Source organism: Drosophila arizonae, chromosome X (assembly GCF_054131065.1).
Source record: "Drosophila arizonae isolate 15081-1271.41 chromosome X, UAZ_ARI_1.0, whole genome shotgun sequence".
Lineage (NCBI taxonomy): Eukaryota > Metazoa > Arthropoda > Insecta > Diptera > Drosophilidae > Drosophila > Drosophila arizonae.
Window position 1 is genome coordinate 17,915,179 of NC_142927.1, and position 17,044 is coordinate 17,932,222.

The window sequence follows — 17,044 nt, forward strand, 5'->3', positions numbered from 1 at the left end:
AAATTGCCTATGAATGTCAGGCGGAACAAGCGACTGAGGTGAAGAAGAAGAAGATGCATAAGATGCGAGGAAATCTCAATGAGGTGGCTGAAGGCAGCGTAAATAAGGTGGGGCAGGATAGTGATAGTAAAAAGTGATAATAAAATGGTTATTGATTAATATTATTAACTTATGTTAATATTGTTTACTGATGACTGATGATAATTGAGAATTGATGACTGATGAAAATAGTATAGATTATGATAATTAAGTTATTATTCACATTTGCTAATATAAATTTGATTATTGTATTGTTATTATTAAACATTAATTTAGTATTATTATTCATACTTTTATTATTTTTAAGATTTGCTTCAAATAATGTTAATTTAATTTTTTTATTTTATTTTATTTTTTTTTATTAATGATTTATTTTTTATTTTTATTATTCACATTTCCTAAAATTTGTTTATGAGTTTATTATATTGTTATTACTTTAATAATATATTTATTTTTAATTTTATTATTATTATTATTATTTTTTTTAACTATATTATTTTTATTTGGATCACTTATTTTATTTAAAAATTTAAAAAAATATTTATTGTAGGATTTTTTTTGTCTATTATTTTTATTCACATTTGTTTAAACTTTTAATGATTGTATTATATTGTCATTAATTTTATAAAATATTATTTTATTATTATTATTATTGTTTTTAATATATAACTGTTAATATAATTATTTATATTGCTTAATGATAACTTAAACATTTTTTGTTACAATTTTTTTTTGGCATTATTGTTATAGTCAGGATGAATAAGTATGGTGATTCGCTCAATATATAATAATAATAACAAAATTTTAATAATAATATTATTATTATTATTATTATTATTTTTTAATTTGTATTTTGCATATTTTGTATTATTTTAGCAATGATAAAACAGGATTGTTATATTTTTTAATTCAATTTTTTTTTTGTATTTTATTTATTTTGTATTATTTTTTTAATATTTTTATTTTGTATTTATTGATTTTGATTGATTTATTTTATAATTAAGATATACATATGTTTATGTATATATATTCAATTTTTTTTTTATTATTATAATAATAATCAAATCAAATTATAGATTATATAATATATTATGATTAATCGTGTCATCCCTGGGGCAAGCGGAACTGCACTCAAATTAGTATTGCAAGTGCAGAAGAAGTGCTTTGCAGCAGTGCAGAGACCTCATTTGGCCGCTGCAGGCCAGCAGGTACAGTTGTGCTTGGCTAAATGATCCGGCCGGTGTCTGCCATATTGTTATTTTAATTTTGAAAATTGCAACAACAATGAAGACGCCAGCCAACAATAACAAATGTACAGCAGCACACACACACGCACACCTGCATACATATGCATATGCAAGAGGAGACTGGCATCAAACAAGAGCGCGAATGTGTGTGTGTGTGCGTGTGTGTGTGTGTGTGAGGGGGCGTCGTATTTGTCTACATGACAAGTAGGCAATATTTGCATACTCAATTGCATTGTAAATTTTTCTATGCCAGGCAACAGCAACAGCAACAGCAACAACAACAACAATCAACAACAACAGCAGCAAGCGGCAAGAAAATGAAGAAGAAAACAACGAGGCAGAGGCACGCATACAAATACAAGTGAAAAGTCGCGCCTAAGTGTATGCAATGCAAAAAGATGCAGCGACAGAGAAATTGTTGGAAAAATGCTGAACAAAGCAATCAGAGCAGGTGTAGCTGTGTGTGTGTGTGTGTGTGAGTGCTGTAGAGCTGTTGATGACTACTACAACGATGCGGATGATGATGCTGATGCAAGACGATGATGAGCATGACTATATATGCATACATATGTGTGCAGGCACACACACACACACGCACACATATATGTATATGCCTGTGTGTGTAATACGACGTACAGTTTTCATTTGAATGACAAAAAGTCAGGTGGGCACTCGAGTCGCTGCTGCGAGGGACGACAAACGTGTATTGTGTGGGCGTGGCTTTTGTATGCGCCCAACTTGACTGACTGACTGACTGTATATAAATATACAATATGCGGGCGCACACACACCCACACACACACACACACACACCCATACATACACACGCATGCACACCTGCATATGTCGAGTGTGCGCCTGGCCCCAAAACACTTAACATATTCTAATTATTCATGCTTATTTTATATTGTTTTGTCAGTGCAGCATCCCAAAGCCAAGCGCCACCCCCCGCCCCGCTCCGCCCCCTCACACACTTGACGGCATACCCTGATGACAGCTAGCGAGTCGCTGGGCGAGAGGCGTGGGGCGTGGCTTGCTTTGTGGTGCTGTCTTATTAAAAATTACAAATAGTCAACGCTTAATTATGACTGTGTGTGTATGTGTGTGTGTGTGTGCATGTTTGTGTATGTGTGTGTCTTGCTTAACTATAGCCTAGTTTTGGGAGCACTACCAATAAATTTGTTGCCGCGCTGCGTTGACAAAAGCGACTGCACACACACACACACACACACACACATGGAGATATTTATCTTAAGATACATTGATGCCTGCCTGTGTATGTGTGTGTGTGCTGCACAAGCAAAAAAAATATATATATATGTATATAAATAAAAGCAGAAAAAAAGAAACACAAACTGAAGCATTTTGCACCAATTTTTGTGACGATGTCAACAACAACAACAACAACAACAACAACAACAACGATAACAACAACAAGCTGCAGTTGGCTGCATAAGAGCGCCATCTAGCGGCTGTGCCCCCGCATTGCAAAACTAATGTTGATGACAATGTTATGGGCGTCACGACAGCCATAAGCGCACTTCAGAAACAGAGGTAAGTCGGAATACATAGAGAAAGAAAGAGAGAGAGAGAGAGAGAGAGAGGTAGAGGGCGATATTCTAGCGTATGCAGATGTGTGTGTGTGTGCGTGTGTGTGTATGGGTGTGAGTGGAGGCGACACCTGCTAACGTGAGCTCTGTCTGCCTACGAAATCACCTGCACCTCATTTCGTGTGCTTGCTGCAAGTGAGAAATTATTGTGAAAGAAATGCGGCAGCCAAAGCCAAAGAAATGTTGAAAAATTGTGGAAAGGCAAAAGCTAATATGACTAGAGAGAGAGAGAGAGAGAGAGACTAGAGACTAGAATGGATATAAAGAGAGATAGAGGTAGATGAAAAGGAGAGAAATGTATATAAATAAAAAAAATAGAGAGATAGATAGATAGATAGTAAGATAGAGATAGAGGATGAAAAAGAGAGAGAGAAAGATAGAGTGAGAGCGGGTGAGAAAGAGAGGGTGACAAAGGGAGAGGGAAACAAAGAGAGAGAGAGAGAGAGAGAGAGAGAAAGAAGGAGAGAGTGAGAAAAAGGGAGAGAAAGAGAGAGAGAAAGAAAGAAATGGAACGAGAGAGAGCGCGATGGAGAGAGAAATACATATAAAGTAATGGACGGAGAGAGAGAGACGAACATGGAGAGAATAAATGGGATAGTGATATGAATGCAACAGATATATAGAAACAAAGAAAGAAAGAGTGAAGAAGAGAGCCAGAGAGAGAAAGAGAGAGAGAGAGAGAGAGTTAAAAGATAATTAGATAAATTACAGAGAAACAGCCGCGAAAGAGAGGGGGAGAAATGGAGAGACACATGAAATGGCAGCGCAATAGGGAGAAAGCAGAGAAATGAGAGTTAGACGAAGTGTTCGACAGATATATAGAGAATGAGAGCAAATTAGAGATGAAGAGAGAAATACAAGGTATTTTTAATTCCCGAATACATACATATAATTGAGCTATAAATTTGATTTCATAGTATTCATACGAATATTGTAATCTTTCGATTATCATGGGCTAAATGTATTTATTAAGAAAACTAACGCTACGTCTAACACTGAGGATATATAGAATAGAATTTAATAGAATTTAAATAAATAAATATAAAAACTTAAAAAAAAAATTAATAAATAAATATAAATATATCATGATTATGTATATATATATATATTATAGATATGTATATCTCCATACAATAAATATCGTATTTGAATAAACATATGTATAAAATATTTAATCGATCTATTCATATGCTTTTCTGCTTTTCTGCTTTTCACCTAAGCCGTTGCGAATGTGTGTAGGAGGGGGGGAGGAGGGGGGCGTGGCATGTCAGCTGGCCATGGAGCTTGATTGCAAAGATGCTAAGCGTGGAGGCATCGAAGCCAGCAGCTCGGCTGCTGTCGCAGTCGGCGTCGCAGTTGGCGTTGATGTTCGCCGTCGCTCGTTGACGTTTGTTTCGCCATGCTGTAGAAGAGGGGGGTGTGGGGCGAGAGGGAGGAGGAGGTGCATATCTTTTGCCATGTGTTATTGTTGTTGTTGTTGTTGTTGCAGTGTGTGCAAGAGATTTGCAAACTAAAGCCTCATCACAATGTCCTCAAAATTCAAATAGCAACTGCAGCAACAACAACAACAACAACAGAGAACAACACAAACAACAAAAGTAGTTGGGCACGCAAAGCAGCGAGACGCCGAGACTCAAAAACTGGAGACTGAGCCATGTCCATGGCTGATGTGCATGTGTATGTGTGTGTGTGTGTGCGTGTGTGTGTGTGTGAGTGCCCTGTCCTCCCCAGCCCCAGCCTCAAACAGAGCCCTAGCCCAAGCCCAGCAATTGTCACACGACGCTACTTTTGCAAATTATTATTTTTTTTACATGCATGCGATGTGCATGTGTGTGTGTGTGTGTGTGCGATTGTGTGTGTGTGACGTCTGCTGTATATGAATTGCAAATATGGCCAGCCTTCTGCCGCTTTGGCTCCCTCTCTCTCTCTCTCTCTCTCTCTCTCTCACTCACTCGCTGTGCCTGTTTTCTTAACAAGCGGCACCTGTGAGCTGGCACCTAGAGCAGCCCCAGCCCAGCCCAGCCTCCGACAGGTCCCTCCGCTGCCTGAACTCTGAGAACCAATGCTGGCTGATGGCAGTGCCAGCGCTCTAAGTGGAATATGTTTTATTTAGCATTTTTAAGTGTTTGCTGGCTCTGCCAGCACCCAGCACCCAGCACCCAGCCCCACCCAACCCCGAGCCATCGCCTGGCCAGCCCTAGAGCCTACGTGGCCCAACCCTTGGCCCAGACACCCCATCGGCCACCGAACCGGGCAGAGACGCTCTGTTTGTTGCATTGCGTTGCTGCAGCTGCAAATGTTGTTGTTGTTGTTGCTGCTGCTGTTGCTGCTGCTGCTGCTGCTGCTTGAAGCAAGAAATAATAATTATTGTTATAGAAAGGACAAAGTATAATTTCAGATATGTAGCAGGCGCTCAAGGGGCCAACCGTGGAGACAGGGCGACAGCGCACATTGCACTCATGCCCAAGACAAACAGAAATAGAAATTAATGAGTTGATATAAGGCGCTATGCAACAACAACAACAACAACAGCAACAAGAGGAAGAGAGGGGGAAAAAAATGCTGAAGAAATATAAAAGATGAAGGTGACAACGTTTGTTGGCCAAGCAGCCAGAGATAAAGTGCAATATATAGGAAGACAGAGAGCAAGACAGAGCGAGGGAGGGAGAGGAAGGGAGGGAGGGTAACTGCTGACACTAGGACTGTCAATTAGATGTGAACTGCTGCTGCTGCCGCTGCTGCTGCTGCTGCTCAGTGACTCAGCACAGTTGGTTAGCCCAGTTAACAACCGAACTGAGCTGTCAAATGTGCTTTATGTGTGAAATAAGCTTCAAAAGAAAACAAGTTCAGTCAGTTCATTGAATGATGTCAAGATATGAGAAATTATGATTGAGGCCCTATTGGCTAGGATTTAAGAATATATTTCCATAAGGACTCTGAGCATTTAACTTTGCTACGACTGAGAGCATTTAAAGCTAATAAAGATTTTGAATAATTCTCTTCTGATCAGCATGACTAATCTATTCCAGCTATTCAATCTCCAATTCCCCGTTCGGATGTGTCTTTGTGCTAGATTCTTAGGATGTGTTTTTGGACGGAAGAAAGTTAAATGTTCTTCCTTCTGTCCTATGATCTTGGGATGTCTTTATGAAGAAAAGATCCTTTTCCAATTTTTTGTGAAACTTCTAACTGATCGGCTCTATCTATTCCATTTGCGTTTTCTTTTTCTGTGTTAAGAGTTTAGGCCATTTTTTTTTATGGACACACCATATATTCCATCTTCTATCATAAGAACTTAGGATGTCTCTATGAAGCACGAATCCATATTACGCTTGTTGTGAACCTCTTGGCTGATCTGCTCTAATTATCCCATTTCCTTTTCTTTTTTATGTCGTAGGATCTTAGGAAAGAGTAACAGGAAATATTCCCTCTTCTGTCATAGCAAGCATTTGTGGGCTGCCAGATTGACCTGTTAAATTTATCCCATTTCGCCAAGGATCTTAGGAAGGAACACAAGGAATTATTCCCTTTTCTGTCTTAGGAATTACCTGGACCCTCACTTCATATTAAGTCAATGAAAAATAGTATATGAACATGTTTCCATTTTATATAAATTAGCTCTTCAATAGAAATGTTCCCTCATTTGTCATAGGATCTTAGGACGTCTGTTTCTACTATGCTATACCTTGACTCTCACTTTATATTAACTCAAGGAAAGATAATATATGAATTTCCATATTTCTATTTTATATAATAGTGTCAATAGCGTATTCATAGAGTCCTTCAATTTTTCCTTGCACTCATATATTCAACGATTGGCTAAGGTCTTAATGAGTTTGCATACTTGATCTACTTTGCCATTCCATTCTTCGTATATTACGTCTATCTAAATTCTCTATATACACTTTTCCCTCGCTCGCATAGCCCTCATCTTTGTAAGCATACATAAGACAATCTTTTCAGATATCTAAATATAAATGTCAATCTCTTTGAAGTTTCCAACTTCACCTTAACCCTTTTTTAGCATTCAACTCACATTTGTTCAACTTCCTGGCCCCTGCCGCTGACACCCCACCCTCCTCGGCATACCCCGCTCTGGGCACTCGAACAGGGGCAATTAAAACGTGTGGAGGAACGTTTTAAGCCTTGGCTCCAGCAGCTTCGAGCAATGACAAATTGTTCAGCTGTCAAATGTGACGTTCAGCTGTCAAAATAGCAGCCACGTTAGCGCCGCCAACAAGGACGATGACGACGTCAAAGTCAACGTCAGCAGCGACAGAGGCAGAGGCAGAGTCAGAGCAGCGGCCAATCAGCCGGCAGAAAAAAATCATCAGGAATTCCAAAACCAAAAACTGTGCCAAATGCCAGCGAGCTGCGCCTTGGGCTGAGGCGGATAACTGAACTGGAGGAGTCGGGGCTAACATTTTTATTACATGAGCATACACACACACACACACATATGCGAGCTTTGTTATTAGTCAGCTTGGGCAACGTTTAAATTAAAATATTCCCGTTGCTGAGCTGCATATGTGAATCTCTCAGGAGTGGGAGCTGGAAGGTTTTTGGGGATTGTGGGTTGGCCTGCCTGAATGCTGAAGTGTCAAGCTGTCAAAGTTGCCATTTTTCACACACAGCACACAGCACACACACACACTCGCACAGCTGCAGCCTGTTGTCAAATATTGAAAAATGCTTTGGCTGCTGCCTTACAGCTTCTTCGTCGCTCTAAGGCTCAACCACATGTGCGACTGCCGATGAAAAAGGCACAGCTCTACCTCGCTCTACCCCGCTCTCCCTCTCTCTCTCTCTTTTCTTACGCATCTCTCTCATGCCTGCATGGCCTCTCATTTCATCATTTCAGCTAAATAATAAAAATGATGACGAGCACGCTGATGAGTTTTAGTTATCAAATAGTGCGTCAACCCTTGGCTGCCTGCGCCCAGGGCCAACGACTAATAAGTATATACCATACCTGCCCCTGTGGCCCACACACACACACACACACACGCACACAGCTGCAGCTACTTTAAATTCCATGTGTGACACTTGATCATTTGTCATTGGCTTTGAGCCGGCCGTCGACTCTTGGGCTTTTTGCGGTTACCGTTGCGAACTTGGGCATCAGCATTTGGCTTGGGCTCCTGGCCGGGTAGTTTCCATCATTACTAATGATGATGATGACCAGCGCTAACAGGGGGCAGCCACTCGCCTGATATATCACTTAGTGTGCGATACAGCTGTGCCAGCGCATTTCTATCTATGCTGTCTATACGACAATCTATTACGATTCCCATGGAAATCCCTTGAGCGTGCATTTCATATGACATCATGGAGCTATGCAGCTTTATAGAAATGTTAGTTCACCTGGCATACGATTTATCTGCTCCTAACAGCAGTTTTTCCCGTAGTACACTCATATCTGTAGGGGTAATGCATTGCAATGTTTTTCTATCTATCATTAACTAATATATGAACTATCTATAAATATCTGATACACGATCTTTTTATTCTGATCGGAATTTCCTATATTTTTTTTCCTGAACTCAACTCTAAATTCGAATTCCCGAAACTCTTTGAAACTTTCCTCTGGTATTGCCTGAATCCAACACCGACTGAAGTTCGACTAATTCGCATAAGCTAGTTATTGAATGAGGCTTTGGGGGCTGTGATTAAGTATCCCCAATTATGGTTCAAATACAGTCAAGCATATTGTAAGTGACACTCGGGATGCTGTTAATTTCGGTGCGTCGAGACGCTGAAGACGCCTTCGCTCTACCCTTGCTCGGAGCTTTTGAGTTTTTGCAGTCGCTCCTGCCCCGCTGACGTCTAAAATACATTTACAGTTATAAATTAAATTTCCAACTCAAACAAATCAGCCAAAATACCTTTCAATATCTGCGCCCCAGGCGCATTTGCCATCGAGCAGCAGGCAACGCCATCTTCGCGCTCTCATCCTTCTGAAAGGTGCGCCCGCGGCCACGAGGCAGGCGGCAGGAGGCAGGCAGCAGGAGGAAGGCGACAAGGTGCAGGAGGCCAAGCAATGTAGCTGGAATTGAGCGGCAAGCGACTGGGGTAACATTTTTTAAGCTCGGTAATAAATTTTTAATAAGCTTGCTTGTTGTTTTGCCTCGATGCCGTGCCAAAGATATTTTTAATAAATCGTTTTCGAGTACATTGAGAAATGCAAAGACGACGCGACATTCACGTCGGCATGGCATAAGGGCATATGAAATATACATACGACAGATAGACGACTGAATGCCAGAATTGTATGGATGGGCGAATCAACAGACGAACGGACGGGCGGACGAACGGGCGGGCGGCTGGATGGATGGATGGATGGATGGCTGTCGGTAATGGTAACCCCCGGTGAGTCGCTAACTTACCGTACCGGAGGGTGTCTTGCGATTGTCCTGAATGTCGCTGTCGTTGCGCCAGTCGCTGTCTCTGTCACCATCGATGCTATGCCCTACCCCTGCACCACTAGACCGCTATGCCTTTACAGAGTCCTTGCGACTTTTTATCGAGTATATTCGATATCATATGACCAATTAGAGAATCATATTTGCCTATAAGGTAAAGAGTCAGAGAGGTTTTGAGGATCTTCTATGTAAAGTAAATGTAGCTCCAATACCAATAAGAGAGGTCAAGAGAGAGAGAGGGAGAGAGAGAGAGAGAGAGCAGGAGAGGGAGCGAGAGCAAGGCTTCTGCCTCTACCCATTCATTACCAACTATAGATTACTACCTTGAACTCATAGAATCTCAAATGGGTAGAGTATTTGCGGTTCGTTCTAGCTGCATTCACTATTCTATTTGTGTGTCTTAGCTTTTCATTGACTCGCGCTCGCTTTTCTCTACGGCTTGTTGTTTTTGTTTTGCGCACATTAACAGCGCGCGGAACATTTTTACATCAATGATATTGAAATGATATGAAATACTCGTACCTGGATGGGGTGCGGGTCGCGTATTTTTCAATTTTAAATATTGACAAGCACGTGGAGAGAGATGAAGAGAGAGAGAGAGATGGAGATGGAGCTGGAGGTGGAGGTGGGGTGGGAGTTGAGGGTGCCTGCCCGGCGGCTTGCTTAAGGTAATTTGACAAGTTGTCGAAGCTTTAGCAATGTCACGACTGGGGTGCAAGTCAACAGGGCAATAGATAGGCAGGAGTCGTCAGGCTCACCCAGTGATGTCTCACTTTGGCAACGATTTTACATTGGATGTGGCATCCGGTATCCGTGCTGGAGCCGTTGGACTCTTTGGCCGAAGGCATCGTGTTGTTGGGCGTTAGGATGCGGCTAATAGATGCACTTGGATTTGGGTGAGACCCATGTAGCAGCCATCGCAGGCGCAAATGACAGCCGAAATGAAAGCAGTCGACAGAGATGGCTTCAGGAAGGGGGGCTGGGGTCAGTAGGAGGTAAGGGAATGACAAGGTTTTTGGGGAGGGTAATCTCCTAGCTGGTCCTCCCAGCAAGTGAGCGAAAAATACGAATGTCAACATTGCAATTACGCAAACATTTTCCGCACACCAAATAATATGCCATGACAGGCAGGCAGGCAGGCAGGTGGCAGAAGGGCAGGTAGGATACAGATAGATACGACGAAGGAGAAAGCGAGCAGGATATGCACACAGATACAACAATGGGCTAACTGGCAAAGGTGAGCTGATGATGCCAAGCCCCAACAATGGCAGTCGTGGACGAGCGAGCGACCAGCCCCAGCCTCAGTCCGTGTCCGGGTGCGGGTCTGGGTCCGGGTACGGGCAGAAGATGCCAACAGCAATGATGACGTTGATAATGGCGTAAAATGGTTGAAGCTAGCAGGTCAAATTCGCAAGGACATCCCGACCAAGATAATACCTGTACTGCTGTTGATTGAGATAGAGATAGATATAGAGATAGAGATAGAGATACAGATACAGATGCAGATACAGATACAGATACAGATACAGATACACCCGATACAGATACAGATACAGATACAGATACAGATACAGATACATATACAGATACAGATACAGATACAGATACAGATACAGGATACAGATACAGATACAGATACAGATACAGATACAGATACAGATACAGATACAGATACAGATACAGATACAGATACAGATACAGATACAGATACAGATACAGATACAGATACTAGATACAGATACAGATACAGATACAGATACAGATACAGATACAGATACAGATACAGATACAGATACAGATACAGATACAGATACAGATACAGATACAGATACAGATACAGATACAGATACAGATACAGATACAGATACAGATACAGATACAGATACAGATACAGATACAGATACAGATACAGATACAGATACAGATACAGATACAGATACAGATACAGATACAGATACAGATACAGATACAGATACAGATACAGATACAGATACAGATACAGATACAGATACAGATACAGATACAGATACAGATACAGATACAGATACAGATACAGATACAGATACAGATACAGATACAGATACAGATACAGATACAGATACAGATACAGATACAGATACAGATACAGATATCAGATACAGATACAGATACAGATACAGATACAGATACAGATACAGATACAGATACAGATACAGATACAGATACAGATACAGATACAGATACAGATACAGATACAGATACAGATACAGATAGAGACTAATCTATTTCTCCACTCGAATGAGTGCAGGTATTAGAACTTGTAGTCCAAGCGCCGTGAAAATGTTTGAATGTGGAGCCAGGTTTGACTCGGACTTGGCTGGTAGGTTCGTAGGGTGGCTGGGTGGCTGCAGAGGCCAAGGTGGCTGCTGCTGATGCAGCTGGGAGCGTAATAAAAAATGCCGAGGCAACAGCAGGTAGGCAGGCAGGTAGCTGACTCGCTGGAACGAACAAACAAATTGGATGCGAATGCAAATAAACGAAAATTATAAATAACAGCAAGCGAGCGAGTCGAGCAAAGAGAAGAGAAGAGAAGAGAAGAGCAAAAAGCAAAGAGAAACGAGCAGAGAGCAGAATGCGAATATAAACAAAAACGTGTATACGACAGCGTGAATGCAAAAGCGAATGGGATTGGCAATGGACAAGGCAAAGGAAACGGAAGTGAAGATGGTTAGAATGAAGATACAATGTAGGGGCCGAAAGATGATGAGCCCCAATGACTCGCTCAACCCCCCTCCCCTCGCTGTCTCTCCTTCTGGCGAAAATAAAAAAGATGAAACTACCAATTGAAATAGGAAGAAGAAGCAGGCAGCAGCCAGAGAGCTGATGAGTTGCAATGAATAGAAATTGCCAAAACAATGCCACATGACGGCCCCAACCAGACCAGGTGAAAAGCGAGCAATAGTGACAAATGAAAAGCAGCAACCCCCTACAAGCAGCTGCAGGCGCCTGCAGGGCCCCGTCCCAATCGCAGCCAGCCCGCCCAGCCCAGCCCAGCGCTGACAGCTGACAAAGGAGGCGACACAGTCGCGGCACGCAAAATGGGGGCAGGTGGCAGCCTGTCAGCGCTGACAGTCCCATCAGCGACGCGAGGCGCCCTTTAAGGGCGATACGCCTAATATATACCAGATATACGTACATATATATGTATGTATATAACAGCAGCAAAGCGAATCAGTTTCAAGCAGTCTGAAGCGACCAGCTGCCGGCGGAGCTAAACAGTTGATGATTATTTTTACTCGGTATCTGAAATTATTGATATGCTTAAGGGAAATTATTATATTCGACTTAAGCTGTTTACCCCTTTAATATATGATATTCCGTAAACCCAAAAGAATTGTATTATATGCAATTTAAGTTGTTTAGCTGCTCGATATGTATTTAGATATCTGATATTACGCATATTAGAAAAAAAAATAAACGAATATTAGTAATTTAATCTGTTTACATAAATATGCTGACATAAATATGAAAGCAATTTCATTGTGGAAATGTTTGACCATTCCATGTCAGTCAATCAATCAATAAATCTTGACATTTCATCGAAAGTGAAAATGACATCAAATACATTTTATGCGCGTTCTTTAAGATTTGGTTTAAATTTTTTTACTTAGACTCGTTAAAGATATTCTGGATAGCAATTAGACATAAGCCAATAAATGCTCTGTTATATTATGTTATAATATACATATTATAAGAGAATTTTTAATACATCTTTGCCTATGATTCGCCAATATGTGAAACTGTAAAACTCCTTAAATAGACTGCTTCATAAGAAATATTTCCTGAGATTATGATTCTTAAGAGAGTTCCATCCTGTCTGGATGGATATACAGTAGAGTTCGGTTATGATAACTTGGCTTATAGCGTACGGTCTTGAGACAAACTTATATGAGGAAACTTATAGCGTTTCTTGACCCTACAACTGTCTTTGAAAGACATCAAAGGACCAGCTCAAAGAATAATCTCTGTTTACTTTAGGACTTAAGATTTTTTATATTGAACCTTAAAAATGATCAGAAAATGTTGTGTAAAGAGAAAATAAGGTAATCAGGCTGACTGTGAGATTATTTATACAGAACTCTTAATGAGCGATCTATCAAGCCTGTGAAATATGATGGAAGAATCTTGCATTGCCTTCACTGAATGTGAAAACCCCAATGAAAACATTTACTCAAGGCAGAAGGAATCTAAATAGGAATATCTAATTCATATTTAAGCTGAGACATTATATATATAGCTCACCAGTTTATAAGATTTTCAATGTACCATCCATCCCAAATGGAGTTACCTTTTCTCTAAGATTCGTTCCATCAGTTGGCCAAGATCTCAGGCTCAGCACTGGGCGTCCTCAATTTACATGAATTTGGCCCGTTCGAGAGGTTTGCCGGCTGTGCGGTTGGGTGCATAAAATAATTAAGCTGGCCAGGGCGTGCGGTGCTCTGAGCAGTTGCTGCAAACATCCGGGCGATGGATGAGCTCCAGCTCCAGCTTCAGCTGTAGAAGATGTGAATCTGCTTGAAACAACGCATCGTTGCCCGGATATGGATTTGGTGAAGCGTTGCGCGAATTGATTAAAATTCGATTGTTTCTTTTCTCAGCCAGCTGAATGTTGGAGCTGATGAAAGGGTTGTGAGTTGTATAATGGGTGCTTCATCTGCAGCTTCTTATAGCCGTTGTTGTCGTTGTTGTTGTTGTTGTTGTTGTTGTTGTTGTTGTTGGTATTTATTGGCCGTGCCTGCCTTGGCATTTATTACGCGACGCTGGGAGTTTTAATTATGCCGGCGTTGTTGTTTCTGCCTAGCCCCCACACCCGTTGGCCCTGGGGCGCTGCCTAATCAGCGGCAGAGCATCAGCTAGTCAGCCAGCCAAGCAACCCCAACCACCGTCAGCAGCAGCAGCAGCAGCAGCACCACCACCACCACCACAACAGCGCTAACCATCCACACGCCTAATCACGTTTCACCCCTTTCGCATTTTTACCTTTTGTCGTCCTTGTCCTTGTTGTTGTCGTTGTCGTTGCTTTTCGATTTTTAATTTTTTAATTCGTTATCCTTGCGCCTGCTTTTTCAGGTTTCAGTTTTTTTTTTTGTTTTTATTTTTTTTTTATTTATTTTATTTTTTTTTTGCCTTCTCCTTTATTCGCCTGGTTAATGGCAACGCGTGTGTCGACGGCGTATCCTGTATCTAGGCAGGAGCTGGAGCGCAATGGGAGTTGGGGGGGCTGGCGGTTGGGCCTGGCAAGGGTTAAGTATTAAACGCTAAATCAGATAATGTTAGACAATTGAGCAGCGACGCCGACGCCCGACCGAGCTGACATTAAAACAAAAGACACGATGCGGCGCATCGAAGGGTCGCGACGCCGCTTGTCGTCATGCAAATGCGGAGCTACCCAAGCAACAACAACAACAACAACAACATCAACAACAGAAAAAAAAAAGAAAAGGAAAAACCAACAAAGGGGTTAGCTTTTCATAAAATACTGCATATATTGACTCAAGTCATGTACACCAGCCAGCGGAGAGCGGCGAGCGGAGAGCGGGAAGTCAGGACAACAACTGCGACGGGGACTTGGCAAAACTTCGATTACAAAAATTCTCGTATTATCCGATTAAGCGATCCAGCGCAAGGCAGCAACCAAAACGGAAAACAACAACTAGAAGTAAACGAAGAAGAAGAAGCAGAAAGAAAAATTAAAATTTTAAATTATTGCTTTGGGTGCGCGTTTAGTTTGGGGGCGTGGCAGTTGTACGCCCATGCCATTTGAAAGACAGCCCACCAAAGTATGCAACATAAAAATAACAGCAATCCATACAAGCCGAGGCATGCCTGACTCTCAAATACCCAGCAAATGTTGCCTATGTGGAAAATCGGATAATGCAAAATGTAAATGATCAAATATATGATGATCGATTGTAGAAGATATTGCATATAAGATTGAAATCTATAGAAAGCTAGGTATGTCAGTTTAAAAATAAAACTTGATTGAAAGTTGGGAATGAATATGATATAAGCTGAATTTTAGAATAGTTTTTATATAAGACATATAGAAAGTAAGGTAACACAATTCAAAAAAATTTTTAATTGAAATTTGAGAAAAAATATGATTGATCTTAAACTGAATTTTAAAAAACTCTGTATATAAGGTAGATGGAAAAGTAAAAAGCAAAACAAAGCCAATTAATTCAGAGAAACTTTGTATAAAAAATATGATTGAACTGAAGTTGAATTTTAGTATACTTTTCATATAAAATAGATGGAAGGTAAGGTATAACGATTCAAAGAAAAGACTTGATTAAAATTTGATTGACTTAAACTGAATTAAGAATAATTTGTATGTAAGATATATAGAAAGTAAAGCAAATAAAAGCAAAATAATTCAGAGGAAAATTTTATCAAAAATATGATTGATCTTGAGCTGAATTTTTGACCACTTTGTATATAAGGTTCAGAAAGAAACTTGATTAAAATTTGATTAAAAAGTATGATTGTTCCTAAAGTGAATGTTAGAATGTTTTATATATAAGATGAGATAGAAAGAAATTTGAGACTAATTATGATTGGTTTCAAGCTAAATATTAGACGAATTTGTATATAAGGCAGAGAGAAAGTAAGACGAAAAATTTCAAATAAACTGTTAAGGGATTTTTTTTTTTTTTTTTCTTTGTTGTTTATTACATTTTCTCATAAACTGAAATCAAACAAAATTCATTTTTAATTCTCAAGTCAAGCGAACTATGCACACAATATGCTCCGACATGCGCCGCAGCATAGTTAAATTTATAAAAGCAAATATTTGTATAGGGAGACGTGAGGGGAGCTACCTTTGGTAATGGATACAACAAAAATGCGCCAAGTAAATAAAATAAAATAAAATGAAAAAAAAAAAGCGCGTGAAACAGCAACGGAAACCGCTGGCAATGCTGATGATGGCAGTGACCTTTTTTTTTCTTTTTCTGCTTTTTTTTTTTTTGGCGACTCGGCTACTCAGTTCCTTTTCAGAAATTAACGCAAGTAACTGCGCGGAAAATATGCCTTCTCCGTGTCTGCAGCTATCTACCTCTCTCTCTCCCTCACTCTCCACCCCACACACTCTCTCTCTAACTCCCTCTCCACTCTTTCTCTTCCTGTTTGTGTCCACTGCGCTGTCCGCCAGACGTAAAGTTTGCCCAAAACGTCGCCGGTTTTTTGTATTTTGTATTTTTTTTTTAGCCTTTCGATGGCAACATTTGATTAGATAACACTCAAGGGTTAACGGGGAGCATAAAATAGTCGTTAAGCGGATCACATTCTTAAGCCTAACGACATTTCTTCTGATTTACTTATTATGCATTTGGTCAGAGCGCGCACTAAGTGAATTCCTTAAAGACCGCAAAGCAGCTGAAGGGAATGCAAAGAGCAATTGATTTTTGCTAGATTGGGAACTTGGATATAGAGACTATTTCTGTGTGGGTGCATATATATGGAGTTAAGTATATTTATATATACATATACAGTACCGAGCAAAAATGAGTGAATGTTTCACAACTTTGACTTTCATCACGCATAAAAATTAAACCATACAAGCAAATTAAGATTTTGTTTTTTATACTTATTTATTAGTTTGTTCTTAACAAATAGAAAAAGTTGCAACGCTAAATCAGCTAAACTCAATTAATGAAAAATAAAAAACCAAAAAAATCCACATAAA

The 17,044-nt window shown here is 40.3% G+C and overlaps 1 long non-coding RNA gene across 1 annotated transcript; it reads right to left on the reverse strand.

Moving 5' to 3' along the window:
• Positions 1-8,471: 8,471 nt before the first annotated feature.
• Positions 8,472-12,593, reverse strand: LOC149267967 (uncharacterized). The gene is made up of 3 exons (XR_016271315.1): positions 12,494-12,593; positions 8,782-8,942; positions 8,472-8,722 (listed from the first exon to the last, which is right to left on the reverse strand). It is a non-coding gene; the product is annotated as an uncharacterized LOC149267967 (long non-coding RNA).
• Positions 12,594-17,044: the final 4,451 nt, after the last annotated feature.